This window comes from Hippopotamus amphibius, chromosome 6 (genome assembly GCF_030028045.1).
Source record: "Hippopotamus amphibius kiboko isolate mHipAmp2 chromosome 6, mHipAmp2.hap2, whole genome shotgun sequence".
NCBI classification, from domain to species: Eukaryota; Metazoa; Chordata; class Mammalia; order Artiodactyla; family Hippopotamidae; genus Hippopotamus; species Hippopotamus amphibius.
This window is the reverse complement of record NC_080191.1, coordinates 104,760,528-104,787,774: the sequence shown is the minus strand read 5'-3', so window position 1 is coordinate 104,787,774 and position 27,247 is coordinate 104,760,528. Positions and strand designations below refer to the sequence as shown.

The 27,247-nt window shown below is 41.5% G+C and overlaps 1 pseudogene; it reads right to left on the bottom strand.

The window, feature by feature from the left end:
* Window positions 1–1,708: 1,708 nt before the first annotated feature.
* On the bottom strand, window positions 1,709–19,877 carry LOC130854939 (vacuolar protein sorting-associated protein 72 homolog; annotated as a pseudogene).
* Between the last annotated feature and the right edge of the window lie 7,370 nt (window positions 19,878–27,247).

Below are 27,247 nucleotides of genomic sequence, written 5' to 3'. Positions count from 1 at the left end.
TAGTCCTCACAACAGTCCTGAAAAGTGTGAAAATATCTCAAAACTCATTCATACTAAAGTGTTTGGGACTTCACTAGCATATATCCCCCTCAGTTATTTGCCTGGAGGAAGCAGACATAGTCAACGGCAGTGGATCCCTCTGTTACAAGTGTGTGCATCAGGGAGCAAGGACTCCGTGGGGAAAGTAAGTCTCCTTCCTTCCTCACGCTCCTGAATTTACAGTCCTGTCCAAAGTAATGATTCTCTGCTTTGTAACTGTCCTGGAATTGCATCATGAGACTATGTTCTGTCTCTTTATGTCATTTAAAGCTCCTTGAGATCAGACATGCTTTTTATTTCTTGGGTGTTCCTGGAAAACCGCATCTGTCTCTTATCCTGATACCAGCCTCCCATCTCCCTCTGCTCTAGCCTGTCTGTACTTCCACCAGCCGATTCATTCTCTCAGAGCGGTGGCCTCCAAAGCAGGGATGCAGAGACCCAGGGAATGAACAAGATGATTTGGGGGGGTTTGTGGAAACATACATTTACTGTGTGTGTGTGTGTGTGTGTGTGTGTACATATGTTTATCTAAAAAATAAGAAGTTGTGTGTGTGTACATAAGTTTATCTAAAAAATAAGTTGTGTAAGCTTAGTTACATTTCACATACATGGACTCCTGCTGCTGTCTTCCACTGGTCTATGTGTAAGAATGTCAAGGGCAATGTAACACACATGAAACACCCAAACAGAGAGCCGATGACCAGGATCCCATCACCTCTCTTGCGCATTCAGTGCCTTACAGTTTAGGTATATCCAGGTAACAGTGAGGTTACAAATTACATAACTGAATTTTAACTAAACTAACTCTGGGAAATGGATATCTGGCTTAAGAATTTCTGCAAAGAAGCCATCACTGGACAAGAACGCCAATTTTGCAAGTTCAAGTGAACAAGAAAATGGCAGAGTTAACACATTTACCCCTAGTACAGATTCTTCATCTAACACATTATAATATAAAATCAGTGACAAGAAAGTGGCTAAAAATCCAAAATTATCCAGAAGATCACTTAAAACATAGATTTACATTTATTTGCATTAACAATGAACTTCATCATATATATATACGCATGTATATAGTATCTTGACATACTGATTAATGACTTTGATATGCATATGTAGAATTATGTTTTGAAGTAAAACCTCATGATAATCTGAACCAATCAGAATTCACGAGACATTTTTTAAATAAGCATCTGAAACAAAGAGACAAGCCTCTGTCGTTTTGGGAAAGATGTTTAAATTAGGCAATACTCAATCCACTATTTTACAAAATTTCAGGGAAAATGTTATTTGCTTTTAACAGTGAGAAGCAAAAGCTACATGCAATTACAGATATCCTATTTTTTTGCTTTGGTGAGTGCTGAAATAATGCATACAAAATGATATGGTACACAGCAACATGGACACGTTTGTCACAAAATACAGGACTTTTTAACCAGTTTAAAACTCTTCCAAAGAATTTTAATGGAATTTGAACCCATTTTGATAAGATGCATGGAAAACATTGCTAAAATTAGTGGGTTTTTTTCATCTCTCTATATTATTAGATTAAAAAACACAAACAAAAGCAGTAGGAACTAAGGGGAAAGAAATACAGGAATGCGCTGGACAAAGACCAGCGATGACAAAGAGGAGAAGCAGGGGGTGGGGCGACATTAAGAGCCCCAAGTCAGAGCAGGAAGGAGGTTTCTGAGGAGTAGACATTGCTCCATTTGGTGATAATTTTCTGGTGCATGGCTCAGGGCCCAGAGACTTAGAGGGGCTCAGGAGGTGATGGACCAGGTTCCCAGGGCTGAGCAGTAGGCAGCAGCCCGTGCACAGTGATGTACTTCTTGTAAGCCTTAAGGATGACCCTGAAGGCAGGAGAGTGGTGTGGGGGATGTCTGTAATGGGATCCTGGTTTAGGGCTGGGTGATGGGTCATGGGGCAGACCTCCCCAACAGGGACCTTTGGGGGCCACCCTTGGGGAAATCATTCCTTGAATGTCTCCTCGTCACTAAAAGTGATGGAGGAATGTGGGCAGTGAGCAGGAGGGATGATGGGTCCAGGGCCAGCACGGAGAGTTCACACAGAAGCTGTAGGAGCAGGATCAAATCCTTCTACATCAACATCTCCTTCTTTAGGGCCTGGTCCCCCAACAAGTGGCACTGTCACTGAACGGGAGGTAGCAATGGACCCCAGGCACTTCCACTTCTTGGGAACTTGCTTGTTTCCATCAGCCTCAGGCCACTCCTGTGTCTCCAGTGATGTCAGTCAAGCTCCTCTGTGATCTTGGACTCCCCGAGGAGCTCCTCCACTCCCAGTGGGGCCCCTCTCGCCCCAGTGACCGGCCCTGCTTCTCCTATACCTGAAGGAATGTTTGTCATGTGCATGCAGCTGTAGATGGACATGTGGACTTCCCATGGTCAGAGCCACTATCCTGTAGCTCTGGCAGGAGCAGAGCCTTCTCTTCTCAGCTCTTCTGAGAGCCACCAGCCTGGGCGCTGCTGAATTTTGGAGGCCTCAAGCTCTTGAGAGGCTCCTTACTCTCCTTGGTGACAGCTCTGTGCTTCCTTCTCGGCTCTTCTCCATCACTGGATGGTTCAATCCCCCTCTCCATGTCAAAGTCAGAGTCCACCACTCCCTCTGTGTCTGACTGGCCCCCTTGGTCCTCATCATGTCCTGATTCCTCTGTGAAACTCCATAAGCTGTCCAGTAGAGCTCATCCTCACCGCTGCCCCCAGGGACCCAGAGAGCCAATGCCCCAAGGCCTTCAGAAAGCCCAGCCCCCCAAACTCCCACCTCACGTGGATCCTGCACCTCCTCCAGCTGCCACTCACCCAGCACAGTCCTCGTGGGCCGCCACCTGCGGGCTGCCTAACAGCCTGGAAATTATTTTTAAATCAAGAATTGGAACAAATTACACAGTATTGCAAAGTTTGATATATAATGAAAGTATCCCTATTTCTATTTTACCAAGTCTCAGCATATGATTTTTGCTAGGCTGTGTTTCAATAATAAAATACATGAAGAATTTCATTTTTTCCAAACTGCCAAAGGTAAAATATATGCATGAGATATATTCCTGACAGTAAATTACTTCTTTAATGGTAAAGCTGTGTAAGTACTCGGACCACTTTTTTTACCAAAATTTTTAAAGGATTTTGGCTAAGATTACTGAGACAGCATATGTGACATTCATTCACCCTGCTCTACACAGGCAAGCATGTGTGAGGGGTTGGAGCCAGACCTGCACAAGACTCTTTAGGAACAAACTGAAATGGGGAGTAACTATGAACATATTTTCTACAACACAGAGATTTGCTTATGGCAAAGTACTCAAAAAAGCTAAAAACATTTATTTAAAGAAAGACAAATGTTCCAGACACACTAACCTTTTCTGTGATGACAAGTAATCTATCAATAATAAGCTACCTATCAAGTATTTTTTAATGAAAATAACCATATTAATAACACAACCTGTGCCTTCAAGGTAGAAGTAATGTTTCAGTAGTAAATAAGAAGGAATCTACCTTTCCTTAGAAAGTCAGGCTACTGACAGAGCACTTTGGAAAGGGATATATAGAAAGATGTCGATTGTTATATAATTTGGATACCAAATCAAGATAACTAAATACATCATCTATTTTTTTTAATCTCATGTCAGCACATTCTAAAAAGTTGGAAATAAGTTTTTGTAACCAGTCTAAAACTCTTCCAAACAAAGAATGTCAGTCGAATTTTGATAACAATGAAAAATAATAAAACCTGTTTATTGTTTTGCAAGAACAACTGATTGGCAAAGTAGATGATATCTACCAGCCAAAAGCCTTTCCATAATTGGTGAATGGAATTTAGTTAAAATGGTCAGTAAAGGAAATTCTTCCATTTGGATTTATGTGTCTTTGTGAGACATATTCCTCAGTTGCAAAAACCACTACAAGAAAGTACTGAAAAAAAGTGAATTAAGAAAAACATTTAAATTGTTGTATCACATGGTTTTTTAAGTTTCAGAAAAAGTGAAGCATATTCAAATATAATAATAATTTCAGTGAGAGCAAAAAGACTTTCGTACCATTAATAATTAAATAAAAATAAAACAATATTTATTTCATCATGAACTCAGCCTCTTTGGGTTATAGACTTTGGGTCTATATTTGGGTATAGACTTTATGATACGTATAACAGATATCAACACAGTACTTCGTCCATAATTTGAAAATAAGTAAATATACATACGGTGAGGATGTATACTGGATTTTTTTTTTTTACTAACAGGGACCTGCAAACAAAACACTTTGGAAGGCTATGTGCCCTATTAGGGCTATTCAGTGTGTTCTGTGAACCCACCACATCACTGTGACATGTGAGATCACTGGAAACGCAAATTCTGGGGCTCTACCCTAGATCTACTGAATCAGAATCTCTGGGATAGGGGACCAGGAATATGTGTTTTAACAAGATCTTGCAGTGACTCTTTGATGCACAACAGATCTGTTCAAGACCTTCCTCTTTCAGAGCTGCCCGTTGGATACTAAATGAAGGCCAAACTTCTCACCATATCATTCAAAGGTTCTCCACATCCAGTCAAGCCTCCTTTAATGGTCTAGCTCCATGACCACCCCCCCACCCCCATGTTGGATGTCCCAGATGTTCTTGGGTGCCCACTTCTCCCCTCCTCTCTTCCTCGTTTATGTTCTTTTCTTCACGGGTTTCATCTCCAAAATCTCCACAACCTTCAATGTCTATCTCAAAAGTTACCTCTTCTAAGAAGATGTGCATGATTTTGGAAGAAGGGGGAAAAAGCTACATGCATGTTCTCCCTCCCTTTCTTTTCAATGCTCAGAGCATCTCGTTTGTTTATTGGCCCCTGGCACTGACTGTGTTGCATCACACATTATCATCATGCAGGCACTTACTCCCTCTGTAGATTGCAGGCTCCTTGAGAGAGAGACTTCCCTCATCTTCCCTTATCCCCTAATTTAGCACAGTCCTGCGAGAGGTTCAATAGTTTGCTGCAGAGTCGAAATAAAGTCCCACCAGTGAGCTCTGCCCACCCTGTCAGCTTCCTTCATCATGCTGTTGGGGACATTGCCTCATCCTGGAGAACCTGGATTTCCCATGGACTTCTCTGTATACGCTGACTTTCTCTTGCCCTCACATTGCATTTCTGAGCTGGATAATCCTTCCTCCTCACTTAGTCATGACTGGGCTTCAACACTGAGTTGCAAATGATGATCAAAAACAAAAATGGTTATCATGTTTGGGGGCTTACCAGTGTCAGACACTCTGTCATGCATGATTATCTCCTTCTGTCCTCGTGATGACTCTATCTGGTGAGCATGTTACCACGTCCATTTTACCAGGTGAGGAGACTAAGATGCAGAGAGGCTAAGGATTAAGTAACTGGTCCCAGGTCACAGGGCTAACAGAATGGTAGAGCCTGGACTGGAATCCAGGTTGGTTGGCTCCAGAGTCTACAGGGTTAACCTCTCCATTCCCCTACTAACCAGAGATGATAACACCACTCCAGGGTCATCCTTATATCATCTCCAGGTCACTGGTGCTCATAACCACATGAAAAAGCCATGTGCACTAGATTCAATCTCAATGACAATATAAAAACTCTGATTTTACTATAAAACTTCAACTTAAATCTAGATCAAAGAAATCTAAATTACTCTTCATTTGGGCTATAATCTTATATTCCAAAACTTAAATGCTTATAAAGAAAGCTTTGTCCAATTGAAGATGACTAGCTCAAATAAAGCACAGAGTTAATACTACTTTTCCTCTAATCAGTACAGAGTCCTTTTCTTCTTATAGTAAAATGTCATAGAACTTGAACTAGTAAGCAATCACTATCTTTTCTTCATAAGAAAAAAAAGCCTTTGAAATATGTACCATAACCTCTGAAAAATACAATTATCCTCCCTAAGAACTGAGGCATTTTTTTCTGACAAAAATGATGGGCAATTGATCTATAGTTCTTTTCTTCCTCAAAAAAATTATTGTATATTGTGTAATGATCATTATAATTAAAAATTAAGATGGCTTGCAATAATTTCACCATTATTTGATTCAAAATCTTTATAAAATATTGGCATTTTCCAACATTTATTTTTCCTGTCTATGTTCCATTTAAGGCCAAATTTTCAAACCCAGCTGCCAAATTACACATATAATTACTGCATTTGCGCACAAAAATGTGATAATTACTTACACAATTTCAGAGGCCAGCTTGAGGCTCCTTTCCAAATTTGTTTTACATGTACAGTGCGGTGTATGTAGTTTTATATGAAGATGGGGGAAAGTAGAATTCATGGTTTGTCTGGGTGACACATGAAAATGGGTACAAAATAAAGCCTTTCTATAAATGGCTAGGCCTGTCTTCACATTTTCTCCCCATAGATCTTTATAAAAGAAAAGTCTTGTAGAGCAGCTCAAACTTGAGCTGGAGTTGGAGTCACTGCCATGGAAGGGGATAATGGCTGGTATAATGCCGTGAACAGGATAGAGTCTCATTTTGTGGGTGGTTGACGTGTTGTCATGAGGCATTCATCTGTCTATGAACTGCCTCCGTCAACCTGGCTAAGAAAAGGTAAAGATGATAGAAGGCTCAAAATCGTACATTCAGCCAAGACAACACCAACCTTAGTAGAGCAGAGAGGTTGAGCACGGGCGACTAGGGACTGACCCCTCCAACTTTGCCTGATGGTTGACATACTGTTGGGCAAATACCCACCACAGACATAGCTTACAATGGGTACTCTTAGTGGAAGGTTTGGTTCAAGAAAAAGCAAAGAAACAAGATCTAGGCAGTCATACGTGTTAGGGAAATGATCTGAGATACTTTTGTTTCTGTACAAATAGGATAGAAAATTATGCCCAGTTCCACATAAGCTAATACCTAGCCTCAAAAAACATACTTCCCAAGCTCAAGGACTATGAATCTGATCTCTGACTAGCAGATACCTGACTGTGGAACTGACCAGAAGCAATTAAGCCAGAAGCCCACTAAACAATGAAGGACGTTCTATTGTCAAAGAAACCCTCAGAAAGATCATCTTCCCCAAGGGCCACCTGAAATCATCATAACATATCTTGAGCACTTGAGGTATAGCAATGTTCTAAGCATTTTGCATGCATTCATTCTCTCTTTAATGCTTAATAATCCTAAAAGACAAGGACTATTGTTATCCCCATTTTACATCTGAGGAGACTAAAGCACAAAGAGTTTAAGAAATTTGCCCAAGGTCAGACAATCAGAAAGTAGAAAAGTCAGTTATTAGAATCCTCTGACTCCAAAGTCTTTACTCTTTCTTTTTGATAAATGTATCCATGTATTTATTTATGTGTTTATTTATTGGCTGCACTGGGTCTTCGATGTTGCACACGGACTTTCTCTAGTTGCGGCAAGTGGGGGCTACTCTTCATTGTGGTACTCAGGCTCTTCATTGCAGTGGCTTCTCTTGTTGTGGAGCATAGGCTCTAGGCACTCAGGCTTCAGTAGTTGCGGCATGCAGGCTCCATACTTGTGGCTCACTGGCCCTAGAGTGCAGGCTCAATAGTTGTGGTGCACAGGCTTAGTTGCTCCGTGGCATGTGGGATTTTCCTGGACCAGGGATGGAACCCGTGTCCCCTGCACTGGCAGGCAGATTCTTAACCACTGCGCCACCAGGGAACCCCCCCCAAAGCCTTTGCTCTTAACCCCAATACAGTTACTTATCAGATGAAGCCAAGGAAAACAGTGCACAAGGGATAGCCTCCCAAAGAGAAGACCCTGGGCACCGACATGGCCCTCCATAGAATTCACTGCTGGGATGCAGTTCTCACCACTTCTGTCCAGCAGAAACGATATTATTGTGGACTAATAACTATCACATGTTGCTGGCGCTGGTGTCTCTGAGGAGAGCGCAGTGAAGGTTTTACAAGTGCTACAGAAACGGCAAACTGTTCTAGGAAGGAATCCCGCTTACCTGGGTGAAAGCATGGCTCGGGTTACAGTCACAGGAAGCAAAACCGGAACAGGAAGGACCCTGCAGTCTCTCTCTAGCGCCCCCTTTTGGCAGAGCCTACATGCAATCAGTTTACAAAGCCACGTGTGTTTTGCAGAGCCCCAGCCTCAGGATCAAAGCAAAGGACAGGTTTGGGGTTTAGAGACAATAACTTAATAACTAAGACAGAGCAGCAGGTGTTTACTGTGTGGAGGAGGAACTCATAATCTGACTCTCAGGATAAAAATACCCAGTTCCTACAAGACATCTCCCATGTTTCCTACGCCACCACAAATGAAAGTATTTTGAAAACTGTGAAGAATCATTGAAGGAAAAGTGCTATAGTTATTATTTCTTTTGGAAGACAGATGTGAATAAGCAATCCCTAACAGTTTGGATATCCAGAGCTGACTTGTTGACATCTTTGCGACCATAGTTGTCATATGAACTACTACCTGCCAGAGACAGCATAGTATTTCTGTTCCTACAGAAATTGTGAGGGTGCTTTTTCCCCAGGAAGCATCTTAGACATTGTGATTCTTCTCCGTGGATATTTATGGGGACATGATTTGAATATCCCTATTTTCACAAGGAGCTGAAGGAGCAAATACTGATTATGGAATATTCTGCAAGTCACACTGTGTATAAAGCTAATAAAAAGGCATACTGTGGTCATGGTAGACTTTTCAAAGAGGTAATGATCACGGCTTCCCTGTGTCTACCTGTTTGGCAATTCTTCTTTTGTATAAAATGTCTATTCATTATATTGTCTAGGTCTTTGTTGACTGAGTTTGGACAGATTTAACAAGACAGGAAAATCTATATTCTTGTACCAATTTTTGACAACTCTGATAGACATAAAATTCTTTCTGATGTCTTTCCTGGGGCAGTTCAATGCAGTGGTCAACCACGAAAACATTCAGAAACTTCCTTTATTTGGCAAACTGGAAGATTGGCCTTAGACCAGTGCTTTAACGCCACTATTCCTAAATGAGACCTAAAAGATAAATATAACTTGAACATAGTATGTTCTGGGAATCTCCTTCCAGATAAATGGGGGTGGAGCAGGGCAGAGAAGGAGGATAACAATTGTCCTAGGCTTTCAAAGGCCCCCCCCCCAAAAAAAAGAGCCATAAAAGTTAGACAAAAAGACAAGAAAGAGGCAAGATCTAAGGGTTAATCTAAACCCCTCCCCAGAATGGTGAGATAATGTCATGTGGTAAATGCAGCTATGGCACTTGGCAGTCACATCAAACCATGTCCTACATATGAGTCGTTCACAGAATGGAAGCATATAATAAATGTCTGAAAGTTTAAGCTGTTTTCATCACAGCCACTGCCTAAATGACTCATGTTCGGTTGAGAGGTCACTAAAAATAACATAATAATTTAAAATGTAAGCTCTAGAACCACATTGTCTAAATGCAAAACAAGGTACCTCTTATTAATTAGCTACACAATCGTGGGTAAGTTATGTAACTACCTGCACCTCAGGCTCTCATCTGTAAAATGAGGATAACAATATACCTAGGTAAAATTAATTGGGGTAAAGTGTCACAGAAGTACAGTGGCTTAAAGACTATAGATTTATTATTACTATTATAATCACTGTGACTCTTATAACTAACCATGTTTCCATCCTCATACTGGCTACCAGGGAACTCGGAGTCAAATTATTATAATACTCTCTCAGCAACTACATAGAACCCAATGACATAAGCATTTGTGTCATAACAAAATCTTTAGCAGAATTCCATTCCCACTTTCACTCTTTACCTAATTTTCCAATCTCTATGTTTTTATCCTGTATTATTATAAACATCTTTACAGGTGTCCTCAGAATCTTTTTGAAGCACACACACACATATGCAAAAATAAATATTTTTATCTTTTTAAAGTTGTCCTCAGACTCATTTTGTAACAATAAAGCATAAATTAATTAAGTGATAGTGTTTTCCCAGACAAGGCTATGAATTCCTCAAACACAAAGGGTCCATTTATCTGACTAGCAAAAATTCAGAAGTTTGATAACACTTTCTATTGGTAAGTCTGAGGGAAAACAGGCAATTCGGTAATAGTTATCAAAATCACAAATTCATGAAACTACTGACCCAGCACTTTCTCATCTAGGCATTTATCCTATAGATATACTGGTACCCAGACAAAATGACATATGTACAAAGTTACTCACTTCAGCCTTATTTCCAATGACAAGAGATTGGAAACAAAATAAATGTCCATCAATAAACGGCTGGGTAAATAAATTATTTATTTCACTTCTCAAACACTTGTATAGATCTTTGGAATGCTCACAGTCTATGGACACTCAGCCTATGATGCTTGGTGATTATACTGGTCCCAACAGAGCCAGTAAGCATCAATCTTCATCCTACTTTACCACAATGCCTTATATTGCGAGGCCAGTTTTCTGCTGCCCATAAGGGTCATGGAGGGTAAATGAATTGCTAGTACACAAAGATGTGCATTGTTTTCATTCATGCATTCCATCTTATATACTGCTGGTAGACATGTAAGTTAAACTCTTACAGAAGGCATTGGTGCATTACATTCCAATGCAGAACCTTATAAAGAAGCTTGGACTACTCATATTAGGCCAGATACTCTGTCTTTCTTCCAATATCTGAACATTTTATATAACATGATCAAAAATAATGACCACCACAATACTCTACACCCTGTGATAAATCGAAACCAATTGGCTCATTGTATTAGTTTTCTACTGCTGCATAACAAATTACCCCAAAACTTAACAGCTTAAAACAATAAACACTTATTATCGCACATAGTCTCCTGGGTCAGAGATCCAGGAGGGGCTTAGGTGAGTAGTTCTGCATTAGGGGTGTTTTGTGAGGTTGCAGTTAATGTCATCTAGGGCTGCAGTCATCCGAAGGCTCAACTGCGGTGGGAGGCTCTGCCTTCAAGGTGACTCACCCATGCCGGATGAGTTAGTGCTAGTAGGAGGTCTCAGTTTCTCACCACATGGACCATCCCATAGGGGTTCCTTGAGTGTCCCAATGACACAACATCTGGCTTCCCCCAGAGAAAGTGATCCAAGAACAAGCAAATGGAAACTGCAATACTCTTAATGACCTAATCTCAGAAACTACACACCATCTCTTCTCCCACATCCTGTTCTTTAGAACAGGATTGCCTGGTCCACAATCAGGTGAAGAGGAATTAGGCTCTACCTTTTGAAGGGATATTTCCAAAGAATTTGTAAACCTATTTTAAAACCATCATGATCACCTTGTGTGCTTCTAGTCTCCCAAATAAAAAATCCTTGAGTATTTCCTGTAAACCTGTAACTCTGCAATGAAAACAATTTCATCTCCAACTTTGGCTAAGCAGGTGTCTGAAGATGTACTATGACCTGGGTGGATACAATAATCATGTGAGCAAGTTGCTGTTTTCACCATGAATAGATTAATGTATGCTTGGAAACTGATCATTTTGCAGTTTTTCCTTAAATACTAGTTATGTTCTTGATAGACCAGCCAGTCTTTCTGAAGTCTGGCTCCTTTGCACTCTTTGTAAGTGACTTTTTCTTTTTCTAAACACCTCTGAGCATCTCTTTGACAATGTCTGAGTAGGACCTTCTACCTTACTCTCTAATTCTCCCATCGAGCCTCATAGAGAAGAAAGTTGTAGAAAAATGGGAAACAAGCTGGCCCAAGCAAGATCAGAGAGCAGCAGGAGCACACAAAGGCTGAATCATCATATGTTTCTACTTCCCGTCTTAACACTTCTGCCACTGCTGTGAGAAACACTCTCCCCGAGTAGGTCCTGCTCCTTCAGCCTGGGCCCTAGAATGAACATGCATTGAACAGAGCCATCCCAGGAATCTGCAGACCTGAAGCATGAAGAGAGAAGTCCAGCCAACATTCAGACTCTTGAACAAAAATAAATATTATTTTAAGACATCATATTTTTTTCCTTCAATATTTTTTATTGTAAAATACACATAACATACAATGTATCATCTTAACCCTTTTTAAGTGTTCAGTTCAGTGGTATTAAGTACATTCACATTATAAGACATCAAATTTTGATGTAATTTGTTAGGCAGCGTACGCTAGCTGATACACCCAGTTTTATTTAGATAGCCACTCCCACACTGCAACCAGCGTGACCATGAAAGAAAACTACACCTTCTGCACACATTTGAAAGAAAAGGGGGAAACGGCCCTCTGAAGAAGGTTGTGGTAGGGAGTGGGGAGACTGTTGGGCACACAGCTCAATAGGAATGCACTGGAGTCTGGAGTTCCCCAACCACCACCTAGGTTTCCATTCCTTTATCCAGCAAACATTCTATCCAGTGAATTCTTTAATTTTTTTTTCTCACTTAAAACTCTTCTGCTACATATAATAACAATGCCTTTCTGGAGGTGGTGAAATTCAAAAGAAGCGTGAGAAAGAAGACTGGTTTCAAGCAAAGGGCTCAGCAGCATGAGGGGAAAGTGGAACCAAGAGGTGGGGGGGGGGGGTGTTGGAGAGGATAGAAACCAAAGAGGCTGGGGGAAGTGATGGATTGTACGCAAACACCTGACCCAAGGAAGCACATGCATGGCTGGTCTAGTCTTTCTCGCGTTGGCTGCATCCTGGGGGCCATACAGGCAGTGTTCTTTGAGGAAGAGTGCTGGAGGAACCATTGAAAATGGTGCTGGGAGAAAGCCAGAGAACCGAGGGGCAAAAAGGGCAGCCATCACAGCATTCCCCTTGTTCCTATAAACCACATTTCTGTCATTCCTTCTTTCTTGCTCCACACACCATCCCCAACAGAAGTTACATGGAAGTTACAAAACGAATATTTGAAGCCCCCATTAGTGCTATCCCTCAATTACTAGAGTAGCTTCTTCTTTAAATCAGAACTTCCCTGTAACACAACCCTGATCATGTGGGGCTTTGATTCCTCTATTTGAAGTGTGCCACACGTCCTGTCAAAATAATGTCTTATAGCTGCCTAACAACTGTGGGTGGCCTGTGATCACCTTGTCAAAGTGTCTTTTACACCCAGAACTGGTTGCCAGATTCCCGGCTCCCCCTGCCCCACAACTTATGCTCCAAATATCATCTCCTTCCTGTTTGGTTTTTGGGGGGGTTTTTTGGCTGGCAGTTGCTGGGGCCAACAGCAATTTGTAGTTATTTATGCAGCTTTAACCCTATTGTCAACATCCTTATCCTCAATACACAACCATTCCGGGGTCTGAGCTGAGCTTTTCTGGAGTCACCGGGAGTAGGGGAGGGAGATGGGCTGAGGTTCACAGAAGCAAGGCTTCCTGGGGTCCTCAGCCAAAGCACACATTGTTGCCGAGCTGCTTTTTCTCCTTCTTGCTCTATTTGGGGTGGATTTTCATTTGGAATTAAAAACAGACCACAGCTTGCTGTTTGTTTGCTATTGTCAGGTCAGACCCAGCACTCAGGGAGAGGGTGGTATCGCTGTGTGCGTAGAATTTTCCTGGCAGTTTAACAGGGATGATGGGATTTGTCTGCATTTGTATAGCTCCTTCTCTCCTAGACTCTCAAGGGTCTCCTCAAACAGACCTTAATCCTCCCCGAAGTCAGCCGTGGATCAGACACTGTCCTCCTTCTCCCTCAAGTCCATTTCAGCGGGTATAGTTCAAGGACAACAGGTGAAAGCAAAAGGAGGAGATGGGGAAAGGCTGACACTTCCTTAGAGAATCACAGATTTGGCCTTTGCGCTACTTACATGAAAGTATCCCTTCTGGGTGGACATCTTTCCAAAAGGCACCCTTCGTCTACCCGGACGCAGTCCCATGCCAGGGCCCACAGCTCTGTGAGTGGACTATGACTGGATTAGGCACCCCTGTCCCCTCAGCCAGGCACTTTTGTACCTGGCACAACTGTACAGGTCGACCCTGAGTTCCTATACCCAATGAAGTGAACTAGGTTTTTGTACTTAGGGTCAGAATTTTGTCCATAAAATTCACTATATTCCCATTACACTGTTGACTAATTGAAGAGACCATCAATGCCTTAACATCTAAGTTGAAAATTACTGTTCAGAGACCTCTAAGAGTTTTTGCAAGGATCATCTCATTTATTCAATAAATATTTATTAAGCACTTACGTACAAAGCACAAGCCCCCTCCAGGAGCCTAAAGCCCTTTGGGAAGACCACAAAAACTGCCATAAATCACTGTTTCTGTGGTAGGCAGCTTCTGACACGGTCCCCAGGGATCCTCACCTCCTGGTATTAATGCACTTATGTGAGCTCCTCCCCTTGAAAGTGGGCCAGACCTGTGGCTAAAGGATTCTAACACATTCTAAAAAACAGTCTATAGCAAAAGTGATGGCCTGTCGCTTCCCTGATAAGATCACAAAAGGCCAACTTCCATCTTGCCAGCATCCTCTCACTTGATCCCTCTGGTAGAACAATCCGCCATACTGTAGATGCTCTACAGGGAGACCCATGTGGCAAATGTCTACGGCCTCCAGCCAACAGCTTATGAGGAACTGAGGCCTCCGTCCAACAATTCACAAGCAGCTGAATTCTTTTTTTTTCCTTTAAAGGAAGGAATTCTTTTTTTTTTTTCTTTTTTTTTTTTTTTTGGCTGCATTGGGTCTCCGTTGCTGTGCACAGACTTTCTCTAGTTATGGCGATTGGGGGCTACTCTTCCTTGTGGTGCACAGGCTTCTCAGTGTGATGGCTTCTCTTGTTGCGGAGCATGGGCTCTAGGTCCATGGGCTCAGTAGTTGTGGCTCACAGGCTCTAGAGCGCAGGCTCAGTAGTTGTGGCACATGTGTTCAGTAGTTGTGGTGCACAGGCTTAGTTGCTCTGTGGCATGTGGGATCTTCCCAGATGAGGGCTCGAATCCGTGTCCCCTGCATTGGCAGGCGGATTCTTAACTGCTGAGCCACCAGGGAAGTCCTGAGGAACTGAATTCTGCCAACAACCACATGAGTGAGCAAGGAAGTGGATCCTGCCCAGTCAAGCCTTGATACAAACACTACCTTGTGAGAAACCCCAAGCCAGAGAGGACCCAGATGCCTTACCTACACAAACTGTGAAATAATTCATGTATGTTATTTTATTTGGGGGTAGTTTGTTACACAGCATGAGGCCATAATCACAGGGTGTCAGGCAGGTTGGGGTCATCTCCAGGCTCCACTTCCTTAACTGGGGAAGGATCCACTTCCACATCTATTCACAAAGTTGTTGGCAGAACTCAGTTATTCAGAGGCTGCTGGACTGAGGCCCTCAGTTCCTTGCTGGCTGTTGGCAGGGGCTGCCCTCAGGTCTTTACCACATTAGCCTATGGGGTAGCTCCCAACATGGCAGTTGTCTTCCACTGGAGTGTGCACAACAGGGCAAGTGAGGCAGAAGCCAGTGTCTCTTCATAACCCAATCTCAGAAGCAACATCCCATCACATCTGCCATTTTCTGTAGGTAAGAAGCCCACGCTCAAGGGGAAGAGATTACACAAAGAGGAACTGAAGGGCATGGAACTCATGGGAGGCATCTTAGAAGCAACCCATCGCATCTTCTCCATCATTTCCCCATCCAATCCCTTCCCCATGCCCTCACAAGGCCTGGGAGAGTCTCTCAACCCCACCGTCTCTCTGTTCTCCCATCACCATGTGAATCTGTACACAGCCTTTGCAACTCAGGCAAACTCTGGCCAAGCCTCCTAATGAGCCTACCTACCTTCTTTCTACCCTTCCAGCTGGTACCCAGAAACCTGATTATTCTTTCCAAGACATCACATTGTATTGTAAAATTTTCCTTCTTGAAAATGCTCACTGGCTCCCAAATTCCTTTTCCATCAGTAAAGACTTTTCTCAGTCTAACCCAATGAGCTGTTTCAATAACACTTTTCTTCCCACTCCCCTCTGACCACACAGTATATTCACTGTCCCTATATCACAGCCAGCTGATCTCCCTTTCCATGGCTTTGCATGCTGTTCCTCCCTGAAATATTCTCCCCTTCTCTCCATCTATCACAATGTTGCCCCAAACTTCAAGACTCACCTCAAGTCTATCTCCTTTCTGAAGCTTTAAAACTTATGACAGAGTGTCTGGACATAGCTGGTCAAGTAATTTACATGTGAGCATAGTTTGGAACGTTCTGGATCCAAATGGCCTCTTTCTCTTCCAGATTCTTGAACTACCCCTTACTCACTGAACCTCTGGTATGACACTTATCACAGAGTTCCATTAGTTTGCAGTCTCAGTAGAAAACCAATAAGCTATTGATATCTGCATATTAATTGAAAATGGGAAACAAGTTGAGATGGGAAACAAGTTTGGAGAGAGTAGAATCTACCATCAACCTTGACCATAGTCATGATATGTTCTAGAGCTGTCCTGTCAACTTTCTTAGGATTCTACTGCTTATTATGCTGTTTTCAGTGATTCATCATTCACCCAAAAAAATGTACTGCAATTTACATTCATAAGCATGAAATTCTTACAGTTCTCAGACACTATTTCTTAGCTTCATATATAATGTGATGAAACAATCTAACAGACAACAAAAACTAATAACTAGTGTCGCCTACTAAATACCCTAGATTACACTGTTCTATCTAATCCTCGCAACAACCCATTTTACAATAGAGAAAATGGAGACCCAGAGAGGTTAAGTAACTTGCCAAAGGTGAACTATGTTTGGTGACTGGTGAGACCAAGATTCCAACACCAATCTGGCCATGCAACTCCATCTTTGGGACATCACAACTGGGAGGTGTGGGCTCATACATGTTTAGGAGAAATAGTATTTATTTTGCATGGCTATCATTGGATGGAAGGCAGCCTATATTCTCCCAGAAAAGATTTTATCATCTTTCAGCAGGCTGTGACAATCCAATCTGTGCCTGTAGGAAAATCATCTTTCTCTATATCTCCAAATGAAATAAAGTACAGAATAGGCAAATCACCAAGTAAATGTAATTGTAAAGAGGGAGGATGGTGGAATTTGATGGAATCATCCTACCCCACACCAGGTCCTCTAATGTCATATTCTTACTGGTCTTGGAAAAAGCCTTCAAATAGGTTTTGCTTTTTTTTTTTCCCCCAGAAATAAGCTGCCTTCAGATCCTGTCTTCTGAAAGAGCTCTTCTGGAGAGATAGCATCACACTCTATTAAAGGAACAAACACACAAACAGGTTTCCCAGAAACGCAAGGAGATATAATATATTGTTTAATTTCAAAATTAGCAAACCTTATCCCAAAGATATCTCAGGTAACTGCTTGATTAGTACTCTTTCCTGGGCTCTCCGGAACTGTCCACTCAAAGAATGTCAAATAACATTGTCTACTTCATGTAGTATGTTGATATTAGCCAAGCCCATCTGTCTGGCAAAGCTGGGGGTGCAGAAGGAGTCAGGGGGATGCTGAAACTGGATTGATCAAGGTCTGGGAAGCATTCCCCTTGAACCATCAGTGTGGCCTGTGGACAGAGGGGGGCAGCAGAGAGCTGCTGGAGAGGTAAACTCAGCAGGGAGCTTCCAAGGGGGCAGGTGGTTCTGGTCACCATGGAGACCTTGCCTGGACCATCCTGCCCCAGGGTCAGTAACCCAGCTGAGGAATTAGTCCTGTTGAGATCCTTGGCTGGGATACACAAACAGGACTCTCCATTTTCCACACTGTGGCCAGAGATCTTCATACACCTGCCTCTGATCATGTCATTCTCCTGCTAAAAATACACTTTAATCAATCTCCCCACTGTTTAAAACACGTTCTCAAGCTTTAGTGTGCATCAGCAGGACTTGGAGAACTCGCTAAAACATAGATCACGGGGCCCCAGTCTCATAATTTCTGATAGGTTAGGTCTGGGGTGGAGCTCAAGAATTTGCATCTCTGACAAAGTCCCAGGTGATACTGATATTGCTGGTCCCCGCTGGCCCAGGGACCACACCTGCGAACCATCAGCTTAGAAGATGCTTAAGCTGCCATCCCCTTCCTCTCCAACTCCTCTTCTAACCACTCATTTCAACCAGTATCCCCTGCACCCTCACACACTCTTCTCCACCTGGGAACTTCCTTCAGCTCCCAAGGGAGCTATGTTTCCCCACACCTCTTGGCCTGTTCACATCTGCTCTCCCTGCTGATACACCCTCCCTCCATCTCTTCACCTGGCTGATACTTACTTGTCTTTAGGTCCCTAGTTAGAAGCCTCCCTCTTACCATCTCCCCCAGCGCCCTGTGCGTCACTTCCTAAACTGTTGTACATAACCGTGTGTGTTTGTCTATCAGCCTTGTGAGAGCAGGGGCTCACCCCCACACCCACCATGATAAATCCACATCTCCCCTCTCATCTGGATTCTCACAGTAACCAGATATACATCTGCTGCATCTCTCTGACCATCTGCCTCTTCTGCTCTCGATGACTATTTCAAACTATCTTCACTTTCTTCAGATCCCTAACCTTCACACTAGACAGATGGCCTTGCCTACTCCCTTACAGAGAAAATAGAAGCCACCAAACAGAAACCTCACAACTTCCCACCACCAAACCGACAAACCTACCAGCAACTGCACCCACCGCATCCCCCTGACCTCCTGTTACAACAGAGGAGCTGCCTATACTTTCTAAGTCAGTCTAAAGTGGTTTTCCATCTAGGCAGTGGTTTTCCCCCTCCCACTTACTCAAAAAAACCTTCTATCAATACACTTTCTTCACGTTTTGTCAACCTCTTCCTCTCTCCTGACTTTCTTCCTGCCATTTTCAGCACTAGCTGACCTCTCCCTTCTATAAATAACCATCCTTCTTAGGCTTGTGTTACCTTGAAGTTACCATCTTATTTCTGTTCGCTCCTGCCCCTCCAAATACGTCCAACTTCATGATTTCCGTTTGCTGGTCTCCTATTCACTCCACAAGCCATCGTCTCCTCCAGTACTGTTCTAAGGTTGCCTTTCTTTAGCTGAATCCAAGGATGCTTTTGGTTCCCATCATCCTTGCCCCAGTTGACTCTCTCTTCCCTTAGCTTTCATAACATACCAGCCAGGTCTTCTATCCATCTGGCCATTCATCCTTTGAGACCTGGTCCTCCTGTACTTCACTTGTAAATGCTGGTATTCTGTTGGGCAAATCCCAGAACCTCTTGTCTGAAGTCTACCTGGATAACAAGTCCATTACCATCAATTCAATTACAATATACATACCAACCCCTCCCTTCACTGGAGAGGTCTCCAGCTCTCTGACATCCAGATTGGTAAAATCAATTGCACACTCTATGTATTTCCTTTTGTGCTCATACTCAACTAAACTTATGATCTCCCCCCAGACATGCTCCTTCTAGGTGCTTCTTTTGTTTTTTGTTTTTTGTTTTTTTTTAGGTTAAACAATTGCACATCATTTAATGATAAGACATTTACCCATTTAAAAAACATTATGGGAATAACTATTGAAATGAAATTGCTTATAATATAGGTGCTTCTTATTGAAGGAATGGCCCCAGGCACATGGCCTCGACACTGCCTCTGCCTCCTACTCCCAGCTTGCCAAATCCACAATTCCTCCATTCTACTCGCCTCTATCTCCCCCACTACGGTAACCCCAGCCACCATCATATCTCTCCCAGCTATAGCCATCAGTCTCCTCAGAGTATCTCTGGCCCCCTCCAATCCATTTCTCCCACTTCGCTAGAGAGGTCTTTCTAAAAACAAATGTCACCTCCTTGTTTAAACCCCACAATGGATGTCCATCACTGGGGGGATACTTCAGTCTCGTTTGGCCCCCATTCCCCAGCCACACTGGCGTTCTTTCAGATCCTCCCAAGCACCAAGCCCCTACCTACCTCAGGGTCTTCACACACTCTGTTCTCTCTCTGGACTTCCGGTTCTCACAGCCATACATGCCTAGCAAACTCCCGCTCATCCTTTAGGGCTCTGCTTCAGATTCTCTGAGGGGAGCTTCACAGACCCTCCACCACCACCCACTACCCTCTGTGCCTATACACCTTCCATCTCTTCACCTGGCTGAGTTAAGTCTACCAGTTAAACATTCTCAGAGCATGCTGTGCTTTGCCTTCACAGCCCTCGGCACTACTGAGGTCAGTCAATTATTTGTGAAAATATTTTTTAATGCCTTTTTCTCTTCCTATAAGGATCACACAGTCAAGGATCAAATCTTTCTTATTCTCTGCCATATCTTCACTACCTTTTATGATGCCTGGCTTGTACTGAGTTGACAACAAATCTTTGTTGAAGAAATAATGAATGATTAGAGAAGAATATGCCATAATTTGAGTTTCCACACCTCCTGGACTGCTGCTTTGCTGATTCTCTACATTTTGCAATTTCCTCTCTATTCAGCAGATAATAAATAATAGCTCATATTTCTTCAGAGCTTTCTATTTGTCTGTCGCTGTCTTAAGTGTATTACATTCTCACAAAATTCCTGTGAGCTAGATACTATTATTGTCTCCATTCTATAGGAGAAGAAACTAAGGCACAAAGAGGTTAAGAAACTTGCCCAAGGAAACAGAGCTGATAAGTAATGAGCTGAGGTACAAATCAAAATAGTCTGCCCTACATCTTGTGTTCTTGAACACTATAATAGACTGTCTCTCAAAATCTTTTTGGTATGTTCAAGGAAGACCTCTGTTGAGTGTTGGGACTTTTGCATTAATAAGGCCGCTGTTACAGAGAAAGGAAGACAAAAAAATTTTGATACATCAGTGGTTCTCAAAATTTAATGTGCATTACAATTGCCTAGAGAGACTGTTAAAATGCAGGTGCCCCAGCACCAGATGCACTAGATCTCAGGGTGGGAGGCCCAAGAATTTGCATTTCTAACAAGGTTCCAGGTGATGCTGATGCACCTGGTCAAGGATCACACTTTGAGGACTACTGCAGGACATAAAGGATTTTCACAAGATTTCTCAGTCTGTAAAAATGCTTAGTACCCTTCCTCTGCAATCTACAAGGAAGGGAGGGAGGGAGGGGAGGAGGGAGGGAGGGAAGGATGAAGGGAGGGAGGGATGAAGGGAGGGAGGAAGGAGAGGGAAGCCGTTCAAGAGAAAATTTTAAATGCAAATTTCTCATGCACTAGATCCTCCTCACCTCTTTCCCCCAACCTCACTGTGCGGGTTGTGGTACGCACCTCCATTTGAAGAAATGGAAGTATTTGCCTCTAACAAGATGAGTGTGCTTGCAAGCTTATCTTGTTTATTCTCACAACAACTCCACAAAATCACTATTAGTATCCCTGTATTAAAGAAACTGAGACTCCAAGAAATTAAATTCCTGACCTACAAGCACAAAGCTAGAAAGCAGAGCCCCAACCAACTCAAATTCAGGTTAGTGTGACCCCAGATCCCTAGCTTCGCCATTCATTAATACTGAATATCTCCATTCACTCTTTTAATTCTCCTAAATGCACAAATAACAAGAAGTAATTTCTCCCACATTCATACAGAAACTGTCAACTGAAAAGCACAGATCTAAATCCATCTTTCCCCCAAAAATATGCTTTAAATGCCTCTTCTTCTGGTTAGTTCTTTGAAGTCGGTTGTTATTCATTTCAAACATATAGTGAAAAAAAAAAAACTCAAGATCTTGCGTCAAAGAATTATTAGCACCTCTCTAAGAAGTATACAGCACCCCCAAAATAACCACATAATGGTTTGTATTTCTTAAACGACTAGACATACTGCATCTTCTCGCCCTCCTGGTGTGGTTGAGGAAGCCTTTTAGAATTCCACTGCAGGGCTGTGAGGCCCTCCATCCCCCAGGACTAATCACAAATATTTTATAAAGATGAAGTTTCGTTATATCTTTGTTCTTTGTATCTTGGCTTTTGTTAGCGCATTTTAATTAGGATCTGGTATCTGCAATAAACAGTAAACATAAAGAGCTTTGCAAAAATGTATTAGACTGTTTGTTTTCACACTCTAATGCATATTTGCACAATTTTACCATGAAAAAAGGAAAACATGCTAAGCTCTTGGGCTCTATCCCAAATGTCCTGGAATAGAATCCGGAAATTACTAAAAATGCAACCAAACCTCATCATATTCCAGCAATTAACCTAAGAAACGAGGGTCCATTCTCTGTGTGAAAAAAAAAAAAAAAAACGTTTTTGAGGGGAGAAGTCTGTGGAAGAGAAAGCTTCTCGATAACACACGTATCGCATTCTCCAAACCGGTTTTGAAATTTGGACTATTTCCCTTTCATGCTAAAAGAGCTTAATAAACAAATTAAGTTGAGTAATGTTTTGTTTTTCTCTTTCAAAGTGTTAAGAAAGCCGCTACTACTAAACGAAGACGGGAAGGACTGCTAAGCATAGAACAAGGGATAAAATAATCGCATGTGGTCTCATTTTTTAAAGTTGCCGTGGATTAATAACGTTCTTGCTAAATAGTTATTCCCTGTAATGGATTATTATTAAAACAGTAGAATCGTGGCAAATGCTGATGACAAACGATAGTTTGCGGGGGTTAGATTTGAACGCATCCTAATCAAAAAGTAGCAAAAACTTAATCTCCAAACGTGGCTCTTGGGTACAATTGGTATTGATATGATACCTTGATAGTGTTCAAATACGATGCAAAAATCACGAAAGTGTGAGCAGTTCCGAGGCAATAAACTGATTGTCCTTCTGTATCCACCCTTTAATATGTTTCCAAATAAAATACAGGATTAAGTAATTTATTTTGTTGCATGATTTATTTATGGACTGAAACACAGTAAACAACAGATAAAAGGCACAGTCCCAGCCATCAATTTAAAGTATAAAAATCATTACATTTTATTAGGGGGAGACATATAAAAATGCCAATGTGAACTGTAAAGAAAGGAAAAGTGTTAGCTCATAGGTCCCAAGTCTGCGTTAGGCGTGGTGTTTCCAAATACCCTTTAGGGGAATGATATGGCTGAATTTAATTAGAAATCTGTTTTTGTAAGCTTAAAGTTGTGAGAAAGTTAAAAGGTTGGCTCATGCAAAAATAAAAATGACTCTCAGGATCTTAGGGAATTTGAACTGGTAAACTTAGATTTTATTTCCTGCCAACTGTTTGCAGGAGGATTAAGAGATGTACAGGAATTATTAGTTTTAGATAAAAGCCAGCGTTTTATAAAGCAATTAATTTTTCATTAGTTCCACATAATTTTGGCAAAAAATAGTTTTGTTCCAATAAAGCTATTACATTTCAAGAGGTTACTCTAAAATATAGCCATTAACTTCGCATTAATTTCACCAGATTTATAATAGGCTAAACTACAGGCAGGAAAGCAGTAATAGTTTTTTACAGGGTATATTAGAATTAAAAGGAAAAAATTAAGATGAAAAATATTTAAAAACAGGTAATAAAACTTCTAAATTTCTAAGCGTGGTTATGCATTTATTTAAAAGACATTTTCCTATAATGTTTCTTAAGCATATAAAATGAATTATACAAAGTTCACCTTAAGTTTTTGCATAGGGTTATCTTGGAAATATCAGAAATAGACACTTTTATTATAATAAATGTATGTTATCATACAACAATAAAACACACTTTAAGAATTAAGAAAAATCCTTGTTAGCACTGGAAATCTATTCACAGAGCCATAAACTGCCCTTTCCAATGCTGGAACTACCTTCGCGCATCCACAAAATTCCACTCAGATGGCCCAGTCAATCCACCCAGATTCCTGGAGAGCCTCCCCTCCAGCTTGAGTTCTTTAAACCTCACCAGAATGACAAAGAAGTCTTGTTGAGTGAGGATAAGAGACCTCAAAGTCCCAGCAGGAGAACTCCAATTACCTCCAATTAGGCCTCAATGGGCAACACACTCATCTCTACCACCAACCTGCTCCAGGCCAGCGGCCCCTCACTCCAGCTCACTGCTGTGTTCTCCTACAAACTCCCTCAAATCCATTCTTGTTCCCCATCCCAACTCAGTTTCCCTGCTGTGGAAAAAGCATGCAAAAAATGTAAGTCATAGAAGCAATCTAAATGTCCATCAACAGATGAATGGAAAAAAAAGATGGTGCATATATATATACATATACATACACATACCACAATGGAATACTACTCAGCCATAAAAAAGAATGAAAAAATGCCATTTGCAGCAACATGGATGGACCTAGAGATGATCATACTAAGTGAAGTAAGTCAGACAGAAAAAGACAAATATCATATGATATAGCTTACATGTGGCATCTAAAGAAATGACACAAATGAACTTATTTACAAAACAGAAACAGACTTACAGACATAGAAAACAAACTTATGGTTACCAAAGGGGAAAGACAGGGAAAGATAAATTAGGAATTTGGGATTAACATATACACAATACTATATATAAAATAGATAACCAAAACAAGGACCTACTGTATAGCACAGGCAACTACACTCAATATCTTGTAATAACCTATAATGGAAAAGACTCTGAAATATATATATATATATCTGTATAACTGAATCACTTTGCTGGACACCTGAAATATTGTAAATCAATTATACTTCAATGCAAATTTAAAAATTTAAAAAAAATCTTAAAAGGAAGCCAGATCATGTCATTCCTAAATTGAAAACCCCCCACTGGTTTCTCTTGCCCCTCGGATAGAATCTCGCTCCTACAGAACCCATGACTTCTGTTTCTCTCCTCTGAGTAACACTTTCCTTGGCAGACAGTGCAGCCTCACCCTGTGAGGGTCCTCCAAGGGTTCTGTCCCCAATCCTGTCCCTGGTCACGCACAGGCACCAGATAAATGCTGAGTTCCTCTGTTACTACCACACTGGTTCTAAGACATTTTCCCCAGCATGTTCTTGATGAGACTTTCTGTCCATCCAGTTTTCAGATTTGTTGCCTGGTTTTTTGCCTCTTTTTGCCCGTTGGACTGGGCACCCAATCCACTCCTTCACATAGGATCCTGACTCTGTCTTGAACAGCGCCTTTTTACAAACCCAGCCCAGTTCAGCATAGGCCCAGCATCTTCTCCATGAATGTTGCTGGAATGGGAGGTACTTTTGACTAGGTTATACCAGCACCATGTGGGTCCAGGGAAGAACCTCACGATCTAGCATGAATCTACTCTCTAATGATTGCAGGTGTGCTCATACTGTCCCCACTCCCCACCTCCCCTCGGTAGCTCATTAGGTCTTTGAGGGTAAGTGATGTGCTTACTTATTTAGATCATGTTAGTGGAGTGCTGGGGACTTAGCAGATTCATACCCAACATGGGCTCAGCTCAGGGCACAGTGGGACTTCACAACGAGCTGGCTCCCAGAAGGCATGAAGGCAGGACTGAGGAAACCAAACTAGGAGGGGTGTAGATCATCCACTCATTCACTCAATTACCATCCACCCAGAAACGCCTGTATTTTGAGAACTACGCTGGATGATGCAGAGAAAGAAATGAATAAAACGTAGCTAGTTAACATTTCATTTCTTTCCAAATTCTTGACTCTCCATCAGCACGCACATGGTATATTCACACACGCGTGCGCGTGCACGCACTTACATACATTTTTGCTTCTCTGCTCAGTATCTTTAAGATCGCTTTAAAAAGAATAGTGGATCATTGTATATATAGAAAATCCAAGAGGTAAAATGGAAAAACAATGAAAACTAACAATAGAATTCACTTAAGTGGTACACTGCTAGATAAATATACAAAAATCAATTAATTTCCTATGTACAGACAGCAATCAAGTAGAAATTATTCCCATTTGCAACACCAATGAAAAGTATAAAATAGCTAATAATAAGTCTAATAAGAAATATGTGTAAAGAAAACTCTAAATTTTTGAGGCACGTAAAAGAAGGCTTGTGTAATTTTAATGGAATATAATGTATCTGTATGAGAAAACCCATTACACGAGGTGTCATTTGACCCCCAAATGATTTAAAAATAGTACGCAATGTCAATTAAAATCCTCTAAAAATTACGGAATAAGGCAAAATGACATTTTTGTGAAAGGATAAATGGGAAAGAATGTAAAAAAATGAAAAGAATAATTGTGCATAAAAAATTACCCCAAAGTTTAACAGGTAAAACAACAAGCTTTTTTACTATGTTAGCTCCTGTGGATCAGGAATTCAAAGTGGTTTAGCTGGGCGCCTCTGGCTCAAGTTCTCTCCCAAGATTGCAATCAATGTCTCAGCTGGGACTGTCACTGACTGTCCTTTCCTCTAATGGCTCCACTGGGGTAGGATCCACTTCCCAGCTTACATATGTGGTTGTCGACAGGATTTGGTTCCTCCTGAGCTGTCCTGGACTGAGCACCTCAGTTTCTCACTGGCCATTGTCAGGAGACCTCCCTCAGGTCCTGGCCACACGGCCATCTCCAGAGGGCATCTCACAATGAAGCAGCTGCCCTCTCTCAAAGCAACTGAGAAAACAAGAAAATATTCAAGACGGAAGCCACAACCTTCTTGTAACCAGAGTGACATGCCATTACCTTTACCACGTTTTATTCACTAGGGAGTCACTGAATCCAGCCCACACTCAAGGGAAGGAGAATAACCAAGGGCACAAATACCAGGAGGCAGACATCACAGGAGGTCGTCTTAGAGGCTGCCTACCCAGTAGTCAAGGGGAACTTGTACTGCCAGCATCAGAACATACCATGAAGTTATAACAACAAAAACAGCACGTAACTGATGGCAGAGCAGACATTATTCAATGGTGCAAAATAGAAATCCTCCAAACAAATAAGAGTATATGTAGGCATTTAGTACATTAAAATAGTGACCTTTAAGTCAATGGGAAAAGGATAAATAATGAGTCAAATTGTGCTGAGAAAACTGGTTATTCATTTGGGAAAAAAATATTATACTAGATCTTTGCCTCACTGTATGACCACAGTTAGTTCCAGATGTTTGAATAGTTAAATATATACTTTTGAGGAGGGATATAAATGGGTATTTAGTTCTATCAGTAACATTTTACTTCTTAAGCTGGGTGGAGTATATGGATATTTGCTTTATAATAGCAAAACTTTTAGCTCCCTACACATCAGGCACTGTTGTAAGTACTATGCGTATGTTAATTTACTTAAACTTCAGATCTACCTTATAAAGAAAATTCTATTATTTCCACATTTTAAAATAAGGAAACTAAGGCACAAAATCTCACACCTTGAAGATTCATGCCTATTGTATTAGTCATCTATTGCTACACAACAAATTACCACCAAACTTAGCAGTCTTCAATAACTAACATTTATTATCCCGTACAGATTCTGAGAGTCAGAAATCTAGGAGCAGCTTAGCTGATTCTGCATCAGGGTCTCTCATATATTGTAACAGATGG